The following is a 24,897-nucleotide window of genomic DNA, read 5'->3' on the forward strand; positions in this document are numbered from 1 at the left end:
TCAAAGCTGATGTCAGGATAAGAAAAAATCTTGTTGCCTCCAAATTCTAATGTTGCTTTTCTTTCTTTTAGCCTGTTTGGCTGCTCATTCAAATTTTTTCCCCCTTACTTGGTAACGGAGGAATTTAACCACAATGGGCCTTGTTTTTTGACCTGATTGAGGTTGAGATCTGTGAACTTGCTCAATCTCAATATCCCCTTGAAAATGTTCTTGCCCAAAAGTCTGGAATCCAGTGCTGCAAGAATTGTGTAATATTCTCTCCTTCTTCTTTCAAGCCAATATCTTGATATTATTTCTTTGACTAAAACTTTTCTAATGAATCCACTTTTTCAGACAGCTGTTTATTCATCGCAAACATCTCCCCTAATCCTTCATCTACCTTATCTACATTTTTTTTAAAGAAATTGGTTTTCCAAATTTATACTTTGAAGTTTTTTTCCATTTCTTGATTTTTTTTGCATCTCTTTAACAAATTCACATCCTTTATTAATGTTAGCCTCTGATCTCTTAATATCGCGCCTTACTGACTTTAGCTCTTCCATGATCATAGCTATTGGGTCTTGGGACTCAGGGATAACTTTAGTTTTCTTTCTTACTCCTCCTCCTTCCTTCAACAACTCCTTTAAACTTTGCTCTTCTTCTACTTCTCGTAATTCTTCTCCCTCTGCCAACTGCCCAGATTGCTTGGAAAGCCACTCTGACCGGGCCTCCCGTTGTTGCCGACCGCTCGTGCATGCACAGTTGGGTCACTCCCCCAATTCACCTGGATGTCCCTGTTGATGCAGGGATGCCGCAGCTCACCAGGGAGTGAGTCGGGAGGCCCTCTTCGTTTGGAGAGAAGACTTCACCTCAGGTCCCAGCTTCTCCTCCTCCAAGGTAGGTCTCTCTTTTTCATCCAGTTGTTGTTCTTTCATCTTCTCTGTCGCCTCTTCTGCTTCTTTATCTTTCTTTGGCACTGTCGCTTGCATCACTGTCCGTGATGTTTTATAAATTGTTTAGATGAGTTTTAAAACTTATCCCTCCACTTTTCTCACTTTTATTTTAACTTTTTCTCGAAGGAGCCAGATCTCTCGTCCTGGTCCTACACCATCTTTTGGCAGTTGTATTGACTTCAGGACTGGTGCTTTGTAGGTACCATAACTCAGACAGGGCGCTCTCAATTTTACTCCTGTAAAAGAGCTTTGCCCTCCTTAGAAAGTGTAGGTGCTACAGCACCTTCCTGACTAATGGGGAGGTGTTGTGAGTCTTGGATAGGTCATCCCCTATATGCATGCCACTCTCTACACAATGGAACTGTTGATATTTAATAACCACATGAAGTTGACATTCATCTCCTTTATCTTGTCCATGTTGAGATTCAGGTTGTTCTCACACCATTTTACAAGCCTTTCAACCTTCTCTCTGTGATGTGACTCATCGTTGTTGCTGATGAGACCACCTTGATGATTCTTTTTGAACTGAATCTGGCAGTGCAGACGTGTGTCATCAGCATGAACAAGAGTGGGCTGAGCCCACAGCCCTGAGGTGCGCTAATGCTCAGTGTGATGGGGCTTGAGATTTTACTACCCACCTGAATAGATTGCGGTCTTTCCATCAATAATCAAGAATCCAGTTGCAGAGAGGGGTGTTGATCCCAGCAACCCAGCAAAGACAGCTCCCCCTCCCCCTCGAGCAGTTTATCCACCAACCTCTAAAGTATGATCATGTTGAACACTGAGCTGAAGTCAATGAACAGCAGCTTGGTTTATGAGGCGTCGTTCTCTTGGTAGGCCAAGATTGAGTGGGGGGAGACGAGACTCACATTATCCATGGACTGGTTTGTACTGTAGGTAAACTGGAGCCGCTCTACTATTGCTGGAAGGTGTGATTTGATGCTTTCCATTACCAGGATCTCAAAGCACTTATGATAAATGAGGTCAATGCCACTGAGCGGTTGTTGTTTAGACCAATCACCATTGTTCTCTTGAGTACCAGGATGATGAGGGCTGTCTTGAATCCTGCTTTGAATCCTGTTGTAGATGTCTGTAAGGACATGTCAGCTGGGCGCATGGTCCCTCAGCCCCCGACCAGGTATGTTGTCTGGTCCCTCTGCTTGGTGTGGGTTCACCCTGGATAGGATCTTCCTCACCTCAGCCGCAGCTATCCTGCGTGCCTGTTCTTCAGGGGAAGATGAGGCTTTCTTTGGTATCCTGTTTTTCTTTTCAAACCGTGCGCAGAAGGTATTCCACCTGTCAGAACGGGAGGCATCATTGTTTCTGACCCACTGGGTTGACTTGTAGTTAGTGTGCCTTGAGTTGCTGGTGTCATACATGTTTTGGTGGATTCTCTGTGTGTATCCTTGAGCACAAAATCGGCCTGTGTCTCTCATAGTTCAACTGAGGGAGGACTGCATTGTGGCAGGTTCTATGTCAGATGAGAAGGTAAGTCTTGGTCGTCTTGGGGAGATGTAAATGATCCCTTGGCAGTACTGCAGCAGAAGTTTCCTTGGTGGATTGGACTTCCTCAAATTACAGCAGTAGGTATAAGTAGATTAGACCCCTCTATTTTGTTGGACCTCTTTGCACACTGCTTTTGAGCTACATACTCTGTGTTGCTCCAGCAGCCACCATTCAAAAATATGTTGCTTACCAAGATCTGTTTTGAAGTACTCTGATGAGAAGCATTGCCTCACTCTGTGAACTGAACTGTGGAGATGCTGCAGACTCTATAATTAGAGTAAAAACACGCAGTAAATGCTGGAGGAACTCAGCATATATCAGCGACATTTCTGGCCTGAGCCCTTCTGCATAAGCAAAAAGTAGGTAGGCACCTCAATTGAAGACGAGAGAGAGGGGAAGACTGGCGGGGGAGGAGTCCAGACCAACAACAAAATATATGGATTTGATGAGATGAAAGGTGGAATTGATTCTGGCTCTGTGAAAGGAGACAGGGAAAAGGGAAGAGAGAGAGAGAACTAGAGGAAATGAGACGGGGTCGAAGATTGGGAAGGGATGCAGGCATTGTGTTGAAAATGTGTCTTGATTTTAAAGCCACTGTGTGCATGGCTCTTGTTTTCTTTGCCTTGTCTCCTTCTCAGCAAGAGAAGACATGGGCATTGTGCAGTTGGTCACTGTCTATCTGCCTTGGATATACTGTTACGGACCATGAAACAGAGCCCCTCAATTCGCCGTGTCTGAGATGAGCACTAGTTAATGGGATTAAAGTCATTCTATCTGCCTGGATGTGGCTTATATTTGTATATCCATGTCTCTGTGTAAATGCCTCCACCTCTGGCATTGCATTCCAATCACCTACCCACTCTGTTTTTAAAAATAAAAGCTTCATAAATGACCTTTTAAACTTCTCCCTATCAACTTAAAGCTATGTCCTTTAGTATTTGACATTTACACCCTGTCTCTGGTCTCAATGCCTCACAATTTTATACATCTCTATCAGGTCTCTCAGCCTTCTGTTCAGAGTAAACAACCCAAATTCCTCCACCTTCTTGCAACTCATGCCATGGAATCCAGGCAACCTCCCAGGGAAACTCTTCTTCACCCTTTCCAAAGGCTCCACATCCTTCTGCAGACAAACAACCAGAACTGAATTCAATAATCCAATATGGTCTCAGCAAAGTTTGTACAGCTGTAATGAAACTTGTCAGCTTTTACACTCTGTACACTGACTGAAGCCGGTAAGTATGCTGCACACCTTCTGTACCATCCTATGTTCCCACTTTAAGCTGTGGATTTGCACCTCGCAATCACTCTGTTTGTCAATGTTAGGGCCTATCCTATCTCTATCCATCTGTATGGAGTATAATTTTGTTCCCGCGTGTTCTGGTGCTCCAGTTTTCTTCCACAATCAAAGATTTGCGGATTGGCATGTTAATTGTCCTCGTGTGTAGATGAGCGGTAGAATCAGAGGAACGTTGATTAGAACGTGGGGAAGAATAAATAATTTAGAATCAGTGTAAATGTGTGTTTGATCGATATGATTTGTTTGGGGAAAGAGCTTTTTTTCTGTGCTATCTCGCAATGAATGACAAAGGAAAATATTTCACCCATGAGCGAACTGTTAGAAATATATGAAGAAATACAAACTGCAGATGCTGGAATCTCAAGAAAGCAAAGAGCTGCTGGAAGGACTCAGCAGGTTAGGCAGCGTCCGTGGGTAGAAATGCCCAGTCAGCGTTTTGAGTTGGGATCCTCAGTAAAGAATCCCGACCTGAAATGTTGTAAAAACACAATGCTGGAGAAACTCAACAGGTGAAACAGTGTCCTTTATGTGGCAGAGAGACATAACCAATGTTTCAGGCTTGAGCCCTTCATCAAGGTATGAGCAACATGGAGGCAGGTGCCCAAACTTGTACACCAGCCTACGTTTTCTTAATAAAGGGCTCAAGCCTGAAACATTGGTTATGTCTCTTTACCTTTGCTCTATAAAGTTCACTGTCTGACCTGCTGAGTTTCACCAGCATTTTGTGTTTTTACTTCAACCATGGCATCTGCAGACTGTTGTGTTTTACTCTGACCTGAAACGCTGACTGGCCATTTCTGGATGGTGCCTGACCTGCTGAGCCCTTCCAGCAGCTTCTTGTTTGCCACTAGAAATGTATTTGGGGGATTTGAGTACACCTCCACAATATCTTGGTCACTCTCTTAGCTCGAGCAGGTCTATCAGCTCCTTGGTCAAGTGTCACCTCCACCATACTTAAGAGCTCTTGTCTGCATCTCATTTGTTTCTTACACATTTGCTCTCACTCTCTTTCTCCTTCTGGATGGGGCAAGTATACATTTCCGTTTGTCCTCCCTTTCCACTTAAATCTATTTAATCAATCATCCTCTGCAAATCCCTCCACCTTAGCATTCCACTACCAAAATCTATAATTTCCTCCCATTTCAACATTCCAAAGGATCTGTTCCCTGGTCCATTCTTCCATCCCACTTTGCAACTCTCTGGAGTCAAATTTTGCACCTCATGCATTTCTTCATGCTCTCATTTTCTAAATGGCTTTACTCCATAGCGTGTATGATCAAAGGATCAAGTTCTTCCTGCCTAACTGCCCCCATTGGGTAGCACGTTGGCATAGCGGTTAGCACAACACTGTTACAGCACCAGCTACTGGGACGGACGTTTGAATCTGGCGTTCTCTGTAAGGACTTAGCACGTTCTTACTGTATCTGCATGGGTTTCCTCCTATCCTTTAAAACATAGCGGGGGTGTTGGATAATTGGCATATTTGGGTGGCAAGGGCTCATAGGCTGGTTGGGCCTGTTACCATGCTGTATGGCTATATTTAAAAAAAAAAATTAACTCACTGATTAGATGACAACAGCTCACACAGGGAATTCCTGGCTTTGAAACGTTCTCTCTGACACTCCCATATCCTCTGTCAGATGAATGCTGATCCCACACTGCATTTGGTCTAATTTCAGTGAGTTGGTGCACCCACGTGCATTCAAGCAAGGATGATTTAATACTTGGTTTCATCAAAATGTTTGCAGCAGATTGCTTAAGATGTTTTAAGGTCATTGAAGTAATGAGCATATCAGTGTGGAGATGGCTTGGTAAAATTCCCCCACAATAACATTTGGTTATTTTTCATTTGCAAAGTTTGCAAAATGAAAGGTTACAGTTCCGAGCCTGTAAAAGTTTACATTTTAGAATGCAACCATAAACCAGGAACTGGTGGACCAAATGGCCTTTTGTCTCATAATAAATAAACAAATAAAGAAATAAATAGATGGATGAATTGTGTCACTGCTTCATCCTTCTCCCACTGTTACTCTGTACAAGCCAGCCCACATTCTAGTAACTGTGTCCGAATGCAACTCGCATCACCCTCAAAAATATCTGATGCATGTAAGAATGGTCCAGCACTCTTCATGGGGAACTTTTAACTTGCACGTAGAATGGATGAATCAGGTTGGTCGAGGCAGTCATGAGGAGGAATTCATCAAATGCATCTGTGATAGCTTTCTTCAACAGTGTGTTACCAAACCTACAAGGTGACATGTTATCTTAGATCTGGTCCTGAGCAATGAGACGTGTAAAATTAATGATCTTGTAGTTATTGATCCCCTCAGAAAGAGTGATCACAATATGTTCAAGTTTATTATCATCTGACAGTACTTAACTGATAGCGTTTCTACGGACCAACGAGCATGCACATGAACACACAATAAACAACATGTAGATTATATTATATGTTACATATATAATTTATATTTTGGAATAATTTATTCCATTTCATTAATAAGGTCACAGGATACTGTGCATTAATCTCTTAGCCTGTGGGAAGAAGGTATTCCCCAGCCTAGCAGTCCTGAGTTTGATGCTCATGTACATCCTTCCTGATGGCAGTAGGTCAAAGATCCTGTGTGATAGATGTTAGAGGTCATAAATAATTCTGAGGCCAATTTAAGCAACAGATCAGGATAGGTTGTTGATTTGATGGAAGGGTGCAAGAGTACGATCTAAGCCCACTGTAAACAAAGCAGATTGCACTGGGATGGGGAGGAATTGGTGACGGTCAACTGAATGAGCAATCAATGTGGTGGAGCAGTTGAGGAACAATGGAAGACTTCCAAAAAGATTTTTCAGTGCTCAACAAAAGTATATTCCAGTTTAAAATAAGGATCGCAATGGGATCCAACCTTGGATAACTGGAAAACATCAAACCAAAAACAAAGTTGCCAAAAGTAATGGGAAACTGGAAGATTTTTAAAAAGCAACAAGCAATAAAGAAAGATGTTATGAAGTAAAATAGTACAAAAGAAACTTTTTACTGTTTTTCATTGATCTAAAAAGGTGAATGTATTGTCTGAGGTGAATGCAGGTCCTTTTTTAAGATCAGAAGGGGGAATTAACACTGGGTAACACAGAAAAGGCCAGGCCTTGACCCATTATTTTCTGTCAGGAGGTTGTGGGACAAAGCATCTGTTTCTCTCCTGTATAATCCCTTGACTATGAATGATGGGGAAAGCTCGAAGGAATGAATGGCCTCCTTCATATATTTTTGCATTTACAGTATATCGATTCACTTTCACATCTGACATAGAAATTTACACTGTGGAGAGTTGCATAATTGGAAGCATTTGAATGTTGTTTTGGCTACTTGAGACTTCTATCTGTTACTTGGTTGTAAAGTGAAAATGATTACTTGGTGTTTGACAAGTTCCTTTTACTTGCAGGTGACATTCAGTAGAATCAATAATTACCCTGATTTCATAGCCCTGAACGTGGAAGATCGCAGTTGCCTGTGTGGAACATCGTAGTTGTATTTTATCACCACATGCATCATTTATGTAATTCACTGGAATAATGGATATCTTTTCAGTTTGTTATTTCTTCACTAAACAATATATGGTGAGTGAATTTTGTGTCACTGTTGATTTCCTTTTGGTCCATATATTGTGGTTCAAATTGGAAAATTACATATTTGAATTTAATTTTAACCCTTATTTGTTAAAGTCATCAATTGCTAAATTATATTTGGTCTGGATTAAACAAAGAATCACAGTGATAAAGCAGAGGCAGAGATCATTCTCTCCATGTTGAGCACTAGGTTTATTTAAGCTAAACAAGTTGTAGCGTTAACAAAATAATTTTAATCCTAGATTCCTATCAGAAGCACCGTGTCAAGTGTAAAGATGTTTCCTTGGGTTGATTTCTGGCAGTGTTAATTTCATGGACTGAATAGACAAAGAATTACTGGAGGGAATCAGATGGCTAGACAGCAGAGGTAGGAATAATCAGTCAACATTTCAGGTCTGCACCTTTTGACAAGACTTAGAAGAAATAGAAAAATTACATGGATATAAGGGGAAAGAAGCTGGGGTGGTCTCCGAGTTGATTCCGATGTGGATACAAGGGGAAAGAAGCTGGGGTGGTCTCTGAGTTGATTCCGATGTGTATACAAGGGGAAAGAAGTTGGGGTGGTCTCAGAGTTGATTCCGATGTGTATACAAGGGGAAAGAAGCTGGGATGGTCTCCGAGTTGATTCCAATGTGTATTCAAGGAGAAAGAAGCTGGGGTGGTTTCCGAGTTGATTCCGATATGGATACAAGGGGAAAGAAGCTGGGGTGGTCTCCGAGTTGATTCCGATGTGTATACTAGAGGAAAGAAGCTGGGGTGATCTCCGAGTTGATTCCGATGTGGATACAAGGGGAAAGAAGCAAGGGTGGTCTCTGAGTTGATTCCGATGTGGATACAAGAGGAAAGAAGCTGGGGTGGTCTCTGAGTTGATTCAGATGTGGATACAAGGGGAAAGAAGCTGGGGTGGTCTCCGAGTTGATTCCGATGTGGATACAAGGGGAAAGAAGCTGGGGTGGTCTCCGAGTTGATTCCGATGTGTATACAAGGGGAAAGAAGCTGGGGTGGTCTCTGGGTTGATTCCGATGTGTATACAAGGGGAAAGAAGCTGGGATGGTCTCCGAGTTGATTCCGATGTGTATTCAAGGAGAAAAAGCTGGGGTGGTTTCCGAGTTGATTCCGATGTGGATACAAGGGGAAAGAAGCTGGGATGGTCTCCAAGTTGATTCCGATGTGTATACAAGGGGAAAGAAGCTGGTGTGGTCTCCGAGTTGATTCCGATGTGTAAACAAGGAGAATGAAGCTGGGGTGGTTTCTGAATTGATTCCGATGTGGATACAAGGTGAAAGTAGCTGGGGTGGTTTCTGAGTCGATTCCGATGTGTATACAAGGAGAAAGAAGCTGGGGTGGTTTCCGAGTTGATTCCGATGTGTATACAAGGGGAAAGAAGCTGGGGTGGTCTCCGAGTTGATTCCGATGTTTATACAAGGGGGAGGAAGCTGGGGTGGTCTCCGAGTTGATTCCAATGTGTGTACAAGGGGAAAGAAGCTGGGGTGGTCTCCGAGTTGATTCCGATGTGTATACAAGGGGAAGGAAGCTGGGGTGGTCTCCAAGTTGATTCCGATGTGTATACAAGGAGAAAGAAGCTGGGATGGTTTCCGAGTTGATTCCTATGTGTATCCAAGGGGAAAGAAGCTGGGGTGGTTTCTGAGTTGATTCCGATGTGGATACAAGGGGAAAGAAGCTGGGGTGGTTTCTGAGTTGATTCCGATGTCTATACTAGGAAAAAGAAGCTGGGGAGGTCTCTGAGTTGATTCCAATGTGTATACGAGGAGAAAAAAGCTGGGGTGGTTTCCGAGTTGATTCCGATGTGGATACAAGGGGAAAGTAGCTGGGGTGGTTTCTGAGTCGATTCCGGTGTGTATACAAGGAGAAAGAAGCTGGAGTGGTTTCCGAGTTGATTGCAATGTGGATACAAGGGGAAAGAAGCTGGGGTGGTTTCCAAGTTGATTCTGATGTGGATACAAGGGGAAAGAAGCTGAGGTGGTTTCCGAGTTGATTCCGACGTGTATACAAGGGGAAAGAAGCTGGGGTGGTCTCCGAGTTGATTCCGATGTGTATACAAAGGGAAAGAAGCTGGGGTGGTCTCCGAGTTGATTCCGATGTGTATACAAGGGGAAGGAAGCTGGGGTGGTCTCCAAGTTGATTCCGATGTGTATACAAGGAGAAAGAAGCTGGGGTGGTTTCTGAGTTGATTCCGATGTGTATCCAAGGGGAAAGAAGCTGGGGTGGTTTCTGAGTTGATTCCGATGTGTAAACAAGGAGAAAGAAGCTGGGGTGGTTTCTGAGTTGATTCCGATGTGTATCCAAGGGGAAAGAAGCTGGGGTAGTTTCTGAGTCGATTCCGATGTGTATACAAGGGGAAAGAAGCTGGGGTGTTCTCCGAGTTGATTGCGATGTAAGGCAGAAAATGTGGGAGATGGAGGGAGAAATCATTGTGAAGTAAAATGAAAAGTAAATGTCAAATACTTTTATTTGCTCAGCAATTGATTGCTCTGTGCAATCATTTAATATGTCTTTTGAACTCACCGCAATCTATGTATCAAGAGTCTTCGATGTATTCGATGTATCAAGAGTCAGCCATGTTTGATCAGTGGGATGTGGCGTACAACAGATGCACAATAACTGAATGTTATTTCAAGGAACTGCTTAAATCTTTTTGTGGATGATTAAAAAGAATCATCAAGACATGGTTATTTATTTCTGAACTTAGTAAATGTCCTCCCATGGCAAGATGTGTGAACTCTGAGGCAATCAGGATCTTTTATTGGAAGCGTAGTTAACACCGTTGTAAACTGGTCCATTTCTTTGTAGAGAACAGAACTGTTGGGTAATCCATCGCTGCAGATTGAGGTGAAATGGTGGAAGGATTAAGTCAGCTATATGATGAAATGCTTCCATAAAGCAGTCTGCTTGATTGACAACCTATCCTCATTCCATTTCCCACCATCCTGTTGAATGGCGGCGCAGGCTCCATGGGCTGAATGGCCTTCTCTGTTCCTGGTTCTGATGTTTTTGTGTAATTTGGCACCTGCAGAATCCAGCTTCAATTTCATCAAAAGTTAAAATTTTTCAAGGACACAAATAGCAAGTAACTAAAGGTTGATAACCTGACACCAATTGTTGGAGTGAAACAGGAGAGTCTGCAGACACTACGGTTTAAAAAATTTTTTTTTTATTTTTCACACTATGAACCATACTGACCAAAATACACACAAACATTTCCCTCTTGAATATACACAGTGTCATTTTCTTCCCTTTTCTCCCCTCCCTTCCCTCCTTCCTTCACCCCCCCCTCCCCACCCACTCAACATTCAACATATATTACACATTAAACCCATTTAACAGTGTCCTCACACAATGAAAATAAACAAGAAAACTGGGTCAGTTCATTTCGTCTTCTCCTTCTGTCATTTTAGGCGGTGGAGGTCAGCGGTAGGACATCTCTGTTGTGTTCCATGTACGGTTCCCAAATTTGTTCGAATACTGTGATGTTATTTCTTAAATTATATGTTATTTTTTTCTAATGGAATACATTTATTAATTTCTATGTACCATTGCTGTATTCTCAGGCTATCTTCTGATTTCTCCAGCTAAGGTTATCATAATAAATCTTTTTTGTGCTCCATCCAAATTGAGTCCAAGTTCTTTACTTCTTATATTACTTAGAAGAAAGATCTCTGGATTTTTTGGTATGTTGCTTTTTGTGATTTTATTTAATACCTGATTTCGATCTTCCCAAAACTTTTCCACTTTCTCACATGCCAAAATTGCATGTACTGTTGTTATCATTTCCTTATTACAGCGAAAACATCTATCTGATACTGTTGGGTCCCATTTATTTAACTTTTGGGGCGTGGTGTATAGCCTGTGTAACCGATTATATTGTATCATGCGTAACCTCGTGTTTATTGTATTTCTCATAGTTCCGGAGCATAGCTTTTCCCATGTTTCATTCTTTATCTTTATGTTTAGATGTTGTTCCCATTTCAGTTTCGGTTTACAGCTTGTTTCCTCATTCTCTTTCTCTTGCAGTTTGATGTACATGTTTGTTATAAATCTTTTAATTATCATTGTGTCTGTAATCACATATTCAAAATTTCTTCCTTCTGGTAACCTCAGCCTGCTTCCCAATTTGTCCTTTTTTTTTAAATTTTTTATTTTTCACACCATAAACCACACTGACCAAGATACATACACTTTCCTTTTCAAATATATACAGTGTCATTTTCTTCCCCCCCCTCCCTCCTCCCATCCCACCCTCCCTACCTCCCCCCCCACCCTCCCTACCTCCCCCCCCCCATTCATTTAAAGTACAAAATCTAAGATGCATTAAACCAGTCTAACAATGTTTTCATTCAATAAAAATAAACAAGAAATTCCACTGAGTCAATTCTTTTCATTTCCTTCTCCTTTCGTTAATTTAGGTGGTAGATGTCCCCGGTAGGTTTTCTCTATTGTGTTTCATGTATGGCTCCCATATTTGTTCAAATATTTCAATATTATTTCTTAAATTATGTTATTTTTTCTAATGGAATACATTTATTCATTTATACTTAGCATTGTTGTATTCTCAAATTATCTTCCAATTTCCAGGTTGGCATAATACATTTTTTTTGCTACGGCTAGAGCTATCTTAACAAATCTTTTTTGTGCACCATCCAAATCAAGTCCAAATTCTTTATTTTTTATGTTACTTAGGAGGAAGATCTCTAGGTTTTTTGGTATATTGTTTTCTGTAATTTTATTTAATATCGGGTTTAGATCTTCCCAAAATTTTTCTACTTTCTCACATGTCCAGATTGCATGAATTGTTGTTCCCATTTCTTTTTTACAATGAAAACATCTGTCAGATACCGTTGGGTCCCATTTATTTAACTTTTGAGGTGTAATGTATAGCCTGTGTATCCAGTTATATTGTATCATACGTAACCTCGTATTTATTGTATTTCTCATCGTTCCAGAGCATAACTTCTCCCATGTTTCCTTCTTTATCTTTATATTTAAATCTTGTTCCCATTTTTGTTTAGTTTTACCATTTGTTTCCTCATTCTCCTTTTCTTGCAGTTTAATATACATATTTGTTATAAATCTTTTGATTATCATTGTATCTGTAATCACATATTCAAAGTTACTTCCCTCTGGTAACCTCAGACTGCTTCCCAATTTGTCCTTCAAGTAGGATCTAATATGCCAACACTGTATCTTGAGTTATATTATATTTATCCTTCATTTGTTCAAAGGATAATAATCTATTTCCTGAAAAACAATTTTCTATTCTTTTGATCCCTTTTTTCTCCCATTCTCTAAAGGAAAGGTTATCTATTGTAAAAGGGAGTAACTGATTTTGCGTCATTATTAGTTTCGGTAATTGGTAATTTGTTTTATTCCTTTCTACATGAATCTTCTTCCAAATATTGAGCAGATGATGTAATACTGGAGAACTCCTACGTTGTACCAATTTTTCATCCCATTTATATAATATGTGTTCAGGTATCTTTTCCCCTATTTTATCTAGTTCTAATCTAGTCCAATCTGGCTTTTCCCTTGTTTGATAAAAATCTGATAGGTATCTTAATTGTGCGGCTCTATAATAATTTTTAAAGTTTGGCAGTTGTAAGCCTAATTTATCTAATGCTATCCTCAGTTTCCCCCCTTTCCATAAAAATGTCCTTATTATTTTCTTTAACTCCTTGAAGAATTTCTCTGTCAAATGTATTGGCAATGCCTGAAATAGGTATAATATCCTTGGGAAAATGTTCATTTTAATACAGTTTATCCTTCCTATTAGTGTTAGTGGTAAATCTTTCCAATGTTCTAAATCGCCCTGTAATTTTTTCATTAGTGGATAATAATTGAGTTTATATAGATGGCCGAGATTTTTATTTGTTTGTATACCTAGGTATCTTATTGCTTGCATTTGCCATCTGAATGGTGATTCCTTCTTAAATTTTGAGAAATCCGCATTATTCATTGGCATTGCTTCACTTTTATTTACGTTAATCTTGTAACCCGTCTCTTCTCCATGTTCCTTCAATTTCTTATATAATTCTTTTATTGATAGTCTGGTTCTGTTAAGTATACTATAACATCATCCGCAAATAAACTGATTTTATATTCCTTGTCTTTTATTTTTATCCCTTTTATATTATTTTCTGTTCTTATCAGTTCTGCTAGTGGTTCTATGGCTAACGCGAACAATAAGGGCGATAGTGGGCATCCCTGCCTTGTTGATCTGCTTAAGTTAAATTGTTTTGATATATATCCATTTACTGTCACTTTCGCCAATGGCCCCTTATATAATGCTTTAATCCAATTAATATATTTCTCTGGTAAGCTGAATTTTTGTAGTACTTTGAATAAATAATTCCATTCTACTCTGTCAAAGGCCTTCTCTGCGTCTAAGCAACCGCTACTGTTGGCGCTTTACTCCCTTCTACTGCATGAATTAAGTTAATAAATTTACAAATATTGTCTGTTGTTTGTCTTTTTTTAATAAATCCAGTTTGGTTTAGATTTACCATTTTAGGTACATAATCTGCTAATCTGTTTGCTAATAGTTTAGCTATTATCTTATAATCTGTGTTAAGTAATGATACTGGTCTATATGACGCTGGTGCGAGTGGATCTTTCCCTTGCTTTGGTATTACTGTAATTATTGCTGTTTTACATGAATCTGGTAAGCTTTGTGTTTTGTCAATCTGGTTGATTACTTCCAGGAAGGGAGGAATTAATAAATCTTTAAATGTTTTATAGAATTCTATTGGGAATCCATCCTCTCCTGGTGTTTTATTATTTGGAAGTGTTTTTATTATCTCTTGTATTTCTACTATTTCAAATGGTTTTGTTAATTTATTTTGTTCCTCTATTTGTAATTTTGGGAGTTCAATTTTAGTTAAAAATTCATCTATTTTACCTTCTTTCCCTTCATTTTCAGTTTGGTATAATTGTTCATAGAATTCTCTAAAGTTTTCATTAATCTCCATTGGATTATATGTGATTTGTTTGTCTTTTTTCCTTGATGCCAATAGCATTTTCTTAGCTTGTTCTGTCTTAAGCTGCCATGCTAGAATTTTATGCGTTTTTTCCCCTAGTTCATAATATTTCTGTTTTGTCTTCATTATGTTCTTCTCCACCTTATATGTTTGTAGTGTTTCATATTTTATTTTTTTTATCTGCCAATTCTCTTCTTTTAGTTGTATCTTCCTTCATTGCTAATTCTTTTTCTATATTTACTATTTCCCTTTCCAACTGCTCTGTTTCCTGATTGTAGTCCTTCTTCATCTTGGTTACATAACTTATTATTTGCCCTCTAATGAATGCTTTCATTGAATCCCATAGAATAAACTTATCTTTCACTGATTCTGTATTTATTTCAAAGTACATTTTTATTTGTCTTTCAATTAATTCTCTAAAATCCTGCCTTTTAAGTAGCATGGAGTTTAATCTCCATCTATACATTCTTGGAGGGATGTCCTCTAACTCTATTGTCAATATCAAGGGTGAATGGTCCGATAATATTCTAGCTTTATATTCTGTTTTTCTTACTCTATCTTGCATACGAGCTGATAACAGAAATAGGTCTATTCTTGAGTATGTTTTATGTCTACCCGAATAATATGAATATTCCTTTTCCTTTGGGTGTTGTTTCCTCCATATATCCAAAAGTTGCATTTCTTGCATCGATTTAATTATAAATTTAGTTACTTTGTTCTTTCTGTTAATTTTTTTCCCAGTTTTATCCATATTTGAGTCCAAATTAAGATTGAAATCCCCTCCTATTAGTATGTTCCCTTATATAATGCTTTAATCCAATTAATATATTTCTCTGGTAGGTTGATCCTCTGTAGTACTTTGAATAAATAATCCCATTCTACTCTGTCAAAGGCTTTCTCTGCTTCTAAGGCAACCACAACTGTTGGCGTCCTTTCCTTGTACTGCATGGATTAAGTTAATGAACTTACAGATATTGTCCATCTTTTAATAAATCCAGTTTGATCTAGTTTTACTTGTTTTGGTACACAGTTGGCCAATCTGTTTATGAATAGTTTAGCTATTATCTTATAAGCTGTGTTGAGTAGAGATATTGGTCTAGACGATGCTGGTGTTAGTGGATCTTTCCCCATCTTTGATGTTACTATAATTATTGCTGTTTTGCATAAATCTGGCATGTTTTGTGTTTCTTCAATCTGGTTCATTACTTCCAGGAGAGGAGGAATTAATAAGTCTTGAAATGTTTTATAGAATTCTTTTGGGAATCCATCCTCTCCTGGAGTTTTATTGTTTGGTAGATTTTTTAATATATCCTGTATTTCCTCTATTTCAAATGATTTTATTAATTTGTTTTGCTCTTCTTGCAATTTTAGTAGTTTAATTTTAGCTAGAAACTCATCTATTTTTGCAGACACTATGTTTGAAGTAAAAACACAGAAATGCTGGAGGAACTCAACAGTTCCTGCAGTGTCTATGGGAGATAAAGATATATTACTGGTTATATCTCCTAAGGACCTGCTGAATTTTTTTTTAGACATACAGCACGGTAACAGGCCATTTCAGCCCATAAGCCCATGCTGCCCAATTACACCCTATTAACCTACAATCCCTGGTACGCTTTGAACTGTGGGAGGAAACTGGAGCCCCCGGGGAAAACCCATGCAGACACAGGGAGAATGTATACACTCCTTACAGACAGTGCCAGATTCGAACCCCAGTCCCGATCACTGCTCTTTAAAGTTGTTGCACCAACCGTACCACCAGCATTTCTGTGTTTCTACCTATTGTTAGAAAACAGATGAAAGAAAATTACAGAAGCATTAGGGAGAGGGTTATTTTTCACATTTGGAAAATCAAGTTCATGCAGCATTGGTGTTTTTTCTGAGGAAGTCTCCACCAGAATGGCCTGGTGTGTCTGGACTTCCAGGAGATGTTCACAAAAGGTAAAGTCACAAGATGAGAGCCCATCATATTGGTAATGGATAGTGACACAAGAGACAGCAGGTGCTGGAAACTTAAGGAAAGCATGAGAAGCTCGAGGGAATCAAGTGGTCGAGCAGCATCCATGGAGAAAAATGGAGAGTCAACATTTTGGGTCAGGACCCTTTGTTGAGACCAAGGTGTGAAGAAAAGATAGGAAGCATTAAAAGGGGGTGGGGAAGCCAAAATGAGATAGGATGTTGGATAGATGGGAGAGGTGGAGTGGCAATAAATGTAGGTCAGAGATGAGAGCACTGAAACAGTAGAAGTGATTACAGGAATGGACTAGGGAAATGGGAAGATGTGATGGACAGATGGGCATTGTGGAACTGGATTGGGGTGGGAGTTAACTAAAATTGTAAAATTCAGTGTTCATGCCACATGTTTTGTGGAGAAACATCTGAGTTCCTCTCCCAACTGGTAGGAATTTATAGATTGGCACATCGAGGGCTAAAGGCCTGTACTGTTCTTTAGTATTTTACGTTTCTACAACTTTTGCTTTCATACTCCATCTCAAATACACAGTAAATCTTAAGACCAGATTTTCCATTTAATTGCACATTAATAAAGTTTCTCACAAAAGATAAGGATGGCTTCTGTTTCATTTTCCATTTTCACACAGTTCAGCATTTCTCAGAACAAGATATGGCTGCTACTCTTCAATTGTAGAGTGGCTTGATGTTAATAGGCACTGTGGTTAACCATGGTCTAATTTAGTGATTTTAAATACCATTCAACTTTGCTTTAATTGCAGTGAATCCTGCCTAATACACCTTCTTGTCAGATATGCACATTTTCCTTTCTCCTCTTGTAATAATTCTCCTGGATTTAAGGTTCTTGCAAAATGGGAAATAATCAAACAGTTCAGTTTATGAGCATAAATGTTAGGGTCAGTAGAAAAGAATCACGTTCCTTTCTTCTGCTGTCCCCATTCTCCAGTAAACATCAGTGGAGGAACATTGGAGTCACACAACACTGCAGAGGCTAGAATGTGGAGCGATGACCACTCTGCTGGTTACGCAGCATCAGAGGGAGAAGGAGTTCAGAGCCCTTCTTCCTGGCTCTCGAGAAGACTTTATCAAGAAGTATTGTCGGCTTTGTCCTTTTTCTCAACCACCCAACCTGATCAAATTAGTCATTTGTCTATTACCAAGACTTCTTGTCTTGGCTGAATGCCATTTCTTAGCCATCAGTGCAAAGGCGTCCTCATGCCAAATATAAAATGGTTTTGTGTTCTTGTAGATTTTCACATCATCATTAAATAAATCCGAGGAAACAGTGCATGAAGATGTAATGCATTAATGTCAGCCATGACACTCAAATTATCACATTTATCCCACTGGACAAGATGTATAGTTTCCAAAGGCAAAGAAATATCAAAGGTTGGAATTGTCTGAATGTTTTGCATTTCTCAATTTTACATTTGGATTCAGTGGAATAATTAATCTTTACTCAATTTTTCCATCTTTATACGTTTAATACCGTATACAATATTGTATCTGTCACAGTATCCTTGCCTTTATTAGGTATGTGTCCAGGACGCAGTGCACAAATGTGACTGTGTAGGGAACTGTTATCATTCCTCTAGCTCCAGGTGATTATTTGTCATTCGCTGTGCTAAAACTAGACTTTGAAATGTGTTCCTTCAGAAGAGCATTACTCTACCATCTTTGGATTAGTAAATAGATTAATTTCCAAGAATATTTTATGAGGATAATCATTCTTGATCAACCACAGTTGAAGTGATTTAATTTTCACAAAATCTGCACTTAAACTCAAACTAAAAGATGATGAGGAAAGGTCAACAGTGCGGAGATTTACCTTGGTGGATTCCATTATAATGTTCATCCCTCGTTTCCCTCCCTCAAGGACATATTTTGCTGAACTTCTTGAACTGTTCCTGCTCTTCAATCACTTGTTCAATTCCCGTTCTAATGAGAAGTTGTATAAATGCCTGATGGTTTTAGAATGATTGCCAGCGGCTCGTTCCTCTCTATTTGCCTGCCCTTTGGTGAGAGTGCTTGAAGTTTGGCCAATAATCCAAGGTCTACATATCTGCATCTGTGCAGCAAGATCTTGTCATCCTGATCAAAGAGAAATGTGTTCATGCCTCTTGCACAAAGGGGAATTAACTTCTAATTGAATCATATTGTGTGATATCAAGCGACTGAGAGCACATGAATTCCCTTTTAAAAATGTGTGGTGACTCCACTAAATCTTATTATTTCTATTTGAACCTTTTGCTCCTTTCTTAATGATACCGATGTCAGTTAACTTGTCAATAGTTCTCTCCCTCCAACTTTCTGAAATTGTGGGATTATATTTGCTACTTTCCAGTCTTTGGGAACCATTCAGGAATCTGGAATTTTTGGGGGGAAAATAACTTGTTCATGATCATAATTTCAGAACCTGGATTTCTGGACATTGAGTTCCAGGTTAAAAATCCCTCATTAATTTCTCCCATTTTTAAATTATTATTATTTATCCTTCATTTTTTGTTCATGTCAGGCTGATTGTTCACTATTTGCAGGAGGTTTTCTATCTCCCATGGAGATGGACACAAAATGCAGGTTTTGTTTCTTTGCAGTTTATTTATTACCCAAGATATTTCTCTTGTGGTAAAAGTAGTGGTGGTTCAGAGGCTCTAGAGGTTGCATATATATTATTAAGTACAGGTATGAGAAAATGATCAAATGGGCTAATGGTCTCCTGGCTTTACCCAGAGGGCCAAGGTACTGGGAGGTGGGTGTAATCCGGCAACAAAACAGATCTATTATTTAACCACATGTGAGCTGTTCTGGGCTCCATACTTTAGCATAAAAATATTGGTCTTGGACAAAGCAGTGCACAAACATGCTTGAGAAACTCAGCAGGTCACGCAGCATTTCTCAGAACAAGACGTGGCTGTTTCTCTTCAATTGTAGAGTGGTTTGATGTTGATAGGCACTGTGAAAAAGCAAAAGGCAGTGACGTTTTGGGTCTGAGCCCTTCCTCATTTAGAGAAAGCAGGCTGGATTTCACCGAATCCATTTTTGACTCCATTGTTTTCAGCCATTCTCAAAAGGGGACCCACAGCTCATTTTAGCAAAAACCTGGTTTTCTTTTCACCTCGTGTAACATAAAAATTTTAAATATTTTTTATGTAGTCAGTAGGAGAGAATTATGGAGAAAACCAAACCTTGACTGCTTCACAGGGAAGGGGGCCATAAACTCTGAGCAGAGTCCTTGGGGACCACAGCAAAGCAAGGTTGAGAATCGATGGTTTAAATTACAAGGGGAATTAAGGGATATGGGGAAAGACAGGTAGGTGGAGATGAGTCTATCATCAGAATCAGTTGTGATCTCATTGAATGGCAGAGCAGGCTGGACTCCTGCACCCATTATGTTCTTATCAGAGAAAGTGTATATAGAATTTCAAAGATTATGGATGATTTTATAGAATTCTTTTAGCTATTAAGGAAATTTAATAGCTGGTGGTGGATGAATAACTGTTGGTTAGAGTCTTGGAACAGCGTAAAAATTAGAAGAGTAGGAAACTCACAGGGTGCTGGAAGTTTGAGTTTGAAATCTTTGAAGTGGTTGACATATATCAGCTGTGGTTGTATGAGGCAGTGAAGTGCTGCCTCAGTTCCCCATGTGTAATGTGGGCTGGGCTCAGCGGGTCAAATACTCTCATCCTGTGGAAAAACTGTGGGTTCTTGTGCTCTCATTTGAATTCATCATCAAGGTCACTGGTTACCAAACTCCTCAAACTAAAACCCCACTTGGTAAAATGTATTCCTCTGCTCGATGTCACAAGCTGCTCCCTTTGGGGAGATGGGCTGTCACAGAGTCTAATGGAGTTGCTAGCTGATTGTTGGGCAGCTAGACTGTACTTTTATTTATTTTTCACTGTGCATATCGATGCTATCTCTTATTAAAGTGTCCTGACCCCTTTTTGCCAGAGGATTTGTGCTGTTCCAGGTTGCATTGATGAAAGTTTGTACAGGCATTGAATGTACTGGAAATAAGGCAGAAAATCCAGTTAGCAGGTTGGTCAGCAGCTGTGGTGTGAGAAATAAGGTGAGCACTTCAGGTTGATGACCTTGTATCTGTTATGACACTAGAACTGCAGATGGGAGGTGACGGTCAGGGGCTTGATGAACCGAGAGATTTATTCAAACAAGCAGATTTGAGACCTGAATTAAAACATCCCCGTGAGATTGGATTGTTCTCAGTGTAAAGAGTGGGCAGATTGTCCCATCTCCTGCTGAAGAGATCAGTGCAGGTTAGGCTCCAGTGTGCCCCTCTGTGCACGTCTCTTACTTCATGAGCCTGATTTACATATGAGGTTTGTCGTGAATGGCTCTGCACAGCAGGGGGAAGCAGTTTCCTTTATTTTAAACTCTGGGGTTTTGAAGATGAGAAGCTTGTGTGTTACCAGAGCTTGTGGGAGCTTTGTCTGCCTCCATTTCAGCTGCTCCATGTTGCATTTGGAAGCTCCCCTTTGTGCATCGTTCATAAAGCAGCGATTAAGTAATTGGATCAGCAGTGCACCGTCTGCTTCATTTTAATGCTGAGGTTTGCATTCTGTAATTTCCCTCTGATCCCAAGCAGAGCTGTCACCCTGAGAATGCATTGATTTGGCAGACAACAGTTGAAATTGCTTTCTCTTTATCAAATCCTGCCTTGTACAGCTTGTTTCCTTACTGTTTAAAGCACATTGAAAGCTATATTTGCTTGCTGAGGCCATTTATCACCCTGGAATTATTGCTATTAATAGTTCGGTGCATTTCTACAACTTGGCCAGGATCCTTACAGGAGGTAATAGAGCATGTTCTGTTTTGTTTTGTGATTTGTTATCTTGTGTTATTAAAATGAAATTGGTTTTATTGATCTTATGACAGCTTTGAGCTGTGAAGTGCTAAAATATTGCAATTGCTCGTTTTGGTGTAGTTTACCGTTGTAATGGTTTGCAGACTGACTTGCTTCAGTTTCGACGTGATAGACGATGAATAATTCTGGAAGTGTGAGGCAGTGCATTATCAATTGTTTGCCCAGTTAAATATGAAATAGGCTGGTACAAATACAAGTTTTGGTGGGCAGTTTGCCCATTTCTAATTAATAACACACTCTTTGGCACCAGACTAACTTTTTAATTGGGTCAGTGTAAACAGATGTAAAAGAAGCATCAGTGGAAAACGTGACGGCACAGGCACATTCCTCCATTGCTTTGGTCAAACCAAATGAAACCAAGCCCTTGTTTACAAAACAAGTCTCCCTCCTTCAAGCTACATGTCCAGCTGGTTTAACCCTGCAGCTCTTTGCAGCCAGTGGAATTTCAAACAGCTCTATATTCTGTTTGTAACTTCAGGGATTATACACAAATCTGATATTAGGCCATTAGATATTGGTGGCCAAATCTTTCCTGTGGTCTCCAGGGAGTGTCGGTAGGATTTGTGCTCTATTTAGCAGGGGGTTCCTTTGAAACCGTTTTTTTTTGGGGAGGGGGGAACTATGGCTTAAACTTGCTGTTGTACCAATGTCTTAGTTGCTTAGATGTGTACATTATGTAGAAATATTAATGAAGCTATGATTGAAAAGATGCTAACTTAACTCCATTTATACAAGTATCTTGGTGTGCATGAAGGGTGCCAATAATTTGTGAGCAGTGGATTGCAGCCATGTTGATGCCAAAGTTCATATCTTCAGTAACCTGCTTAGGGAAGGACTAGTCAGGATTGTTTGTCTAAAGGTGCACAGCTTGATCTTGAACATGAAATTTTTAACATCTTTGTAAATTGGAGAAATATTGAGTGGGGGTTTCTAAAGTTGGGAAAACAGTGGATTGGATTTTTGCTGAATAACCAACTCTATGCGGCTGGCACAAGATCTGTGACAGAGCTTCTCAGGGTAAAGTTTGGAACCTGCTGAATAAAAGCACACAAGCAAATGGTAATTTTACAATAATGGGAGTAGAGGAGGTTGAGTGAGGACACCATTTAGAAGTGCTTTGAGGTTGGTTATAATTTGCATTAACTCCAGCCACCGCCAACACACTCTAAGTCACCTACTGCCCCAACAAGTCCATGGCAGATGCCCTGGCCCTATACTTGGTTCTGGAACAGCGAAACAACAAGGATACATACGTCAGAGATACATACGTCAGACTACTATTCATTAACTACAGCTCCACTTTCATCATAAATATTAAATGAACTCCTCCCCAAACTCCCAAAACGTTGGCTTCAGCACATTTCTCTACTACTGGATCAAGACCTCCTGTTCTTCAGTGGGGATCGACTCCAACATGATCACCTTTAATATTGGTGCCCTGGAAGTCTCTGTACTCAGCCCCATGACTAGGTGGCCAAACACCACTCCATCTGATCCATAAACTTGCAGATGACACCACAGTGGTTGGCAGGATCTCAAACAATGATGAAATTGAACATAGAAGAACTAGTGGCTTGGTGCCAGGCTCTATCCTCTCTCTCCACGTCAGCAAGACTCGGGAACAGCTCATGGACTTCCCCTGTCTACATCAATGTTGCTGATATGAGATAGTTTCTAGGAGTAATCATCTACAATGATGTGATGGTCATGAAAGTGCAACAGCGCCCCCACTTCCCAGTATCGTGAGGAAATTTGGCATGTCACCTGTGATCCTCAATAACTTCTCTAGGTATCAGTGGGAACTGCTCTGTCCAAGACTCCAAGAAACTGTAGAGTGTTGCCAACATGGCTTGAGCCATCACACAAAACCACTCTCTCTACTCCCCACTCTTCCATTGACACTGCCCTTGAAAAGCAGCCAACATATGAAAATAAATTCATCCCACCCCAACCACACTTTTAACCTGCATTCCGTCATGAAGATTCACGAGTGAGATTGCACATCACCAGATTAGATGAGAGTTTCTGTTCTGCTGTGATCAGACTCCTGAATGAACCTAGCACCAGTAAATTGGGTTGACTTTGTTCCATACTAACTGATCTCTTTTGTAACTCTGCATTGTGCTATTACTGCTCTATTATGTACAAGCTGATGATCTGGAAAGCTCGTTAAACAAACTTTCTCACTCCCTCTCATTACATGTGACATGAAACATGAACGATTGAGGTATATAAAATTCTAAATGATTTTGATGGGATAGACTGTAGAAAACTTTTCCTCTTAACAGATGAATAAAATTCAAGAATAAAGGTCACAGGGTTCGAGGGGATCTGAGGGAGACCTTCAAATGAAGAGTGGTGAGTACGTGAAATGCTTTGCTAGAAAGAACGATACAGTCAGATTTATTGACAGCACAGAATAAGTATCTGGATGATCACAAATTGCTGGAAGATGGGATGAATATAGATTGGTGCTGACTTGTCAATATTCCTAAACAGTTGGATTACCCAGAGCTCAGGCTGGGTGGAGGTAAAGATGGAGGAAGCCAGCCAGTAAAGACCATTTCAGGAGAATTAAGGGACTGCACACTTTGACTGTTGCTTATGGCCTAGGAAGAGGAGTGTCCCGTCCAACTCCACTTCCTACTTCTACCCACACTGTTTTTTTTTTGTTTTTTTTTAATTTTTTATTTTTCACACCATAAATCACATTAGCCATGATATACACTATTTCTTTTTCACACATATACAGTGACTTTTTCTCCCCCCCCTTTCCTCCCAAACCACCCCCCCACCCCCCCCCCCCCCCTCTCATCTATTTTAGGTATACAATCTAGGTTGCATTAAGCCAGTCAGACAATGTTGTCATTCAACAAAATTACACCAGAAATTCTACTGAGTCCATTCTTTTCTTTCCTTCTCCTTCCATCAACTTAGGTAATGTTTGTCCCCAGTAGGTTTTCGCTATTGTATTTAATGTAAGGCTCCTATACTTGTTCGAATATTTCAATATTATTTTTTAACCTATATGTTATTTTTTCTAATGGAATACATTTATTCATTTAAATTTAGTAGTTTCTTCCTTTTAATTTGGTTATGTATTCCATTAATATTTAAAGACATATAGTTCAGCGTAGCCCTTTTATATTTTGTTTATCTTCTCTTTCTGTTTTTCCATCATTACCTTTCCTCCTTTTCCATTTCTGTTTTCTTATTTTCAACTCTTTATAAGACAACATTCCTACAACATCCAACATTTTCCTTATTCTCCTATTTCTATCTTATTTATCCCCAATCTCCCCTCACCTCCTGAGTTGTCCTTTATCCCTTGTCGGACAACCACATCTCCCCTCTCCATTTGGATTTGCGAATCCACTCGCAAGCGTCAACTGATTTTGCAGTGACCGCTATTTCCCCCCTCCCCGCCTCCCCCAGAAAAGATTTCACTTTTCATATGTCACAAAGGTCACTCTTTTAATTCCCTCCTTATTCTCTCTATTCCATTACCTTCCCTTATTAATTCTTATCTATACTATCTATATTTTCCTCTAAGTACAGATACATTCATGTATGCTCATTGTCTCTATTCACTCTTATACCTCTTTACCCGCATACATATCAATCATGATCATTTTTACTCTCGTTACCCGTCTTCATCCCTCAGTCTATTTTTGTCTTTACCCACATACATAT

The 24,897-nt window shown here is 39.7% G+C and overlaps 1 protein-coding gene across 9 annotated transcripts in view; it reads left to right on the forward strand.

Annotated features, from left to right (window-relative positions):
- Positions 1 to 24,897, forward strand: part of mib2 (MIB E3 ubiquitin protein ligase 2) — a 162,483-nt gene that overhangs the window by 15,595 nt on the left and 121,991 nt on the right. For 4 of the 9 annotated variants that reach the window (XM_069918214.1, XM_069918212.1, XM_069918209.1 and 1 more), the window contains exons 2-3: positions 7,176 to 7,350; positions 23,493 to 23,562. The exons of 2 other annotated variants lie outside the window; for them this stretch is intronic. The gene's annotated coding sequence lies outside the window, so the exon portion shown is untranslated. Of the gene's footprint in view, positions 1 to 7,175; positions 7,351 to 7,601; positions 7,727 to 20,930; positions 21,133 to 23,492; positions 23,563 to 24,897 lie in introns of those variants that run through there. 3 more of the 9 variants (XM_069918211.1, XM_069918215.1, XM_069918216.1) reach the window with 3 other exon arrangements.

The sequence above is a fragment of the Narcine bancroftii genome, chromosome 2 (genome assembly GCF_036971445.1).
Source record: "Narcine bancroftii isolate sNarBan1 chromosome 2, sNarBan1.hap1, whole genome shotgun sequence".
NCBI lineage: Eukaryota > Metazoa > Chordata > Chondrichthyes > Torpediniformes > Narcinidae > Narcine > Narcine bancroftii.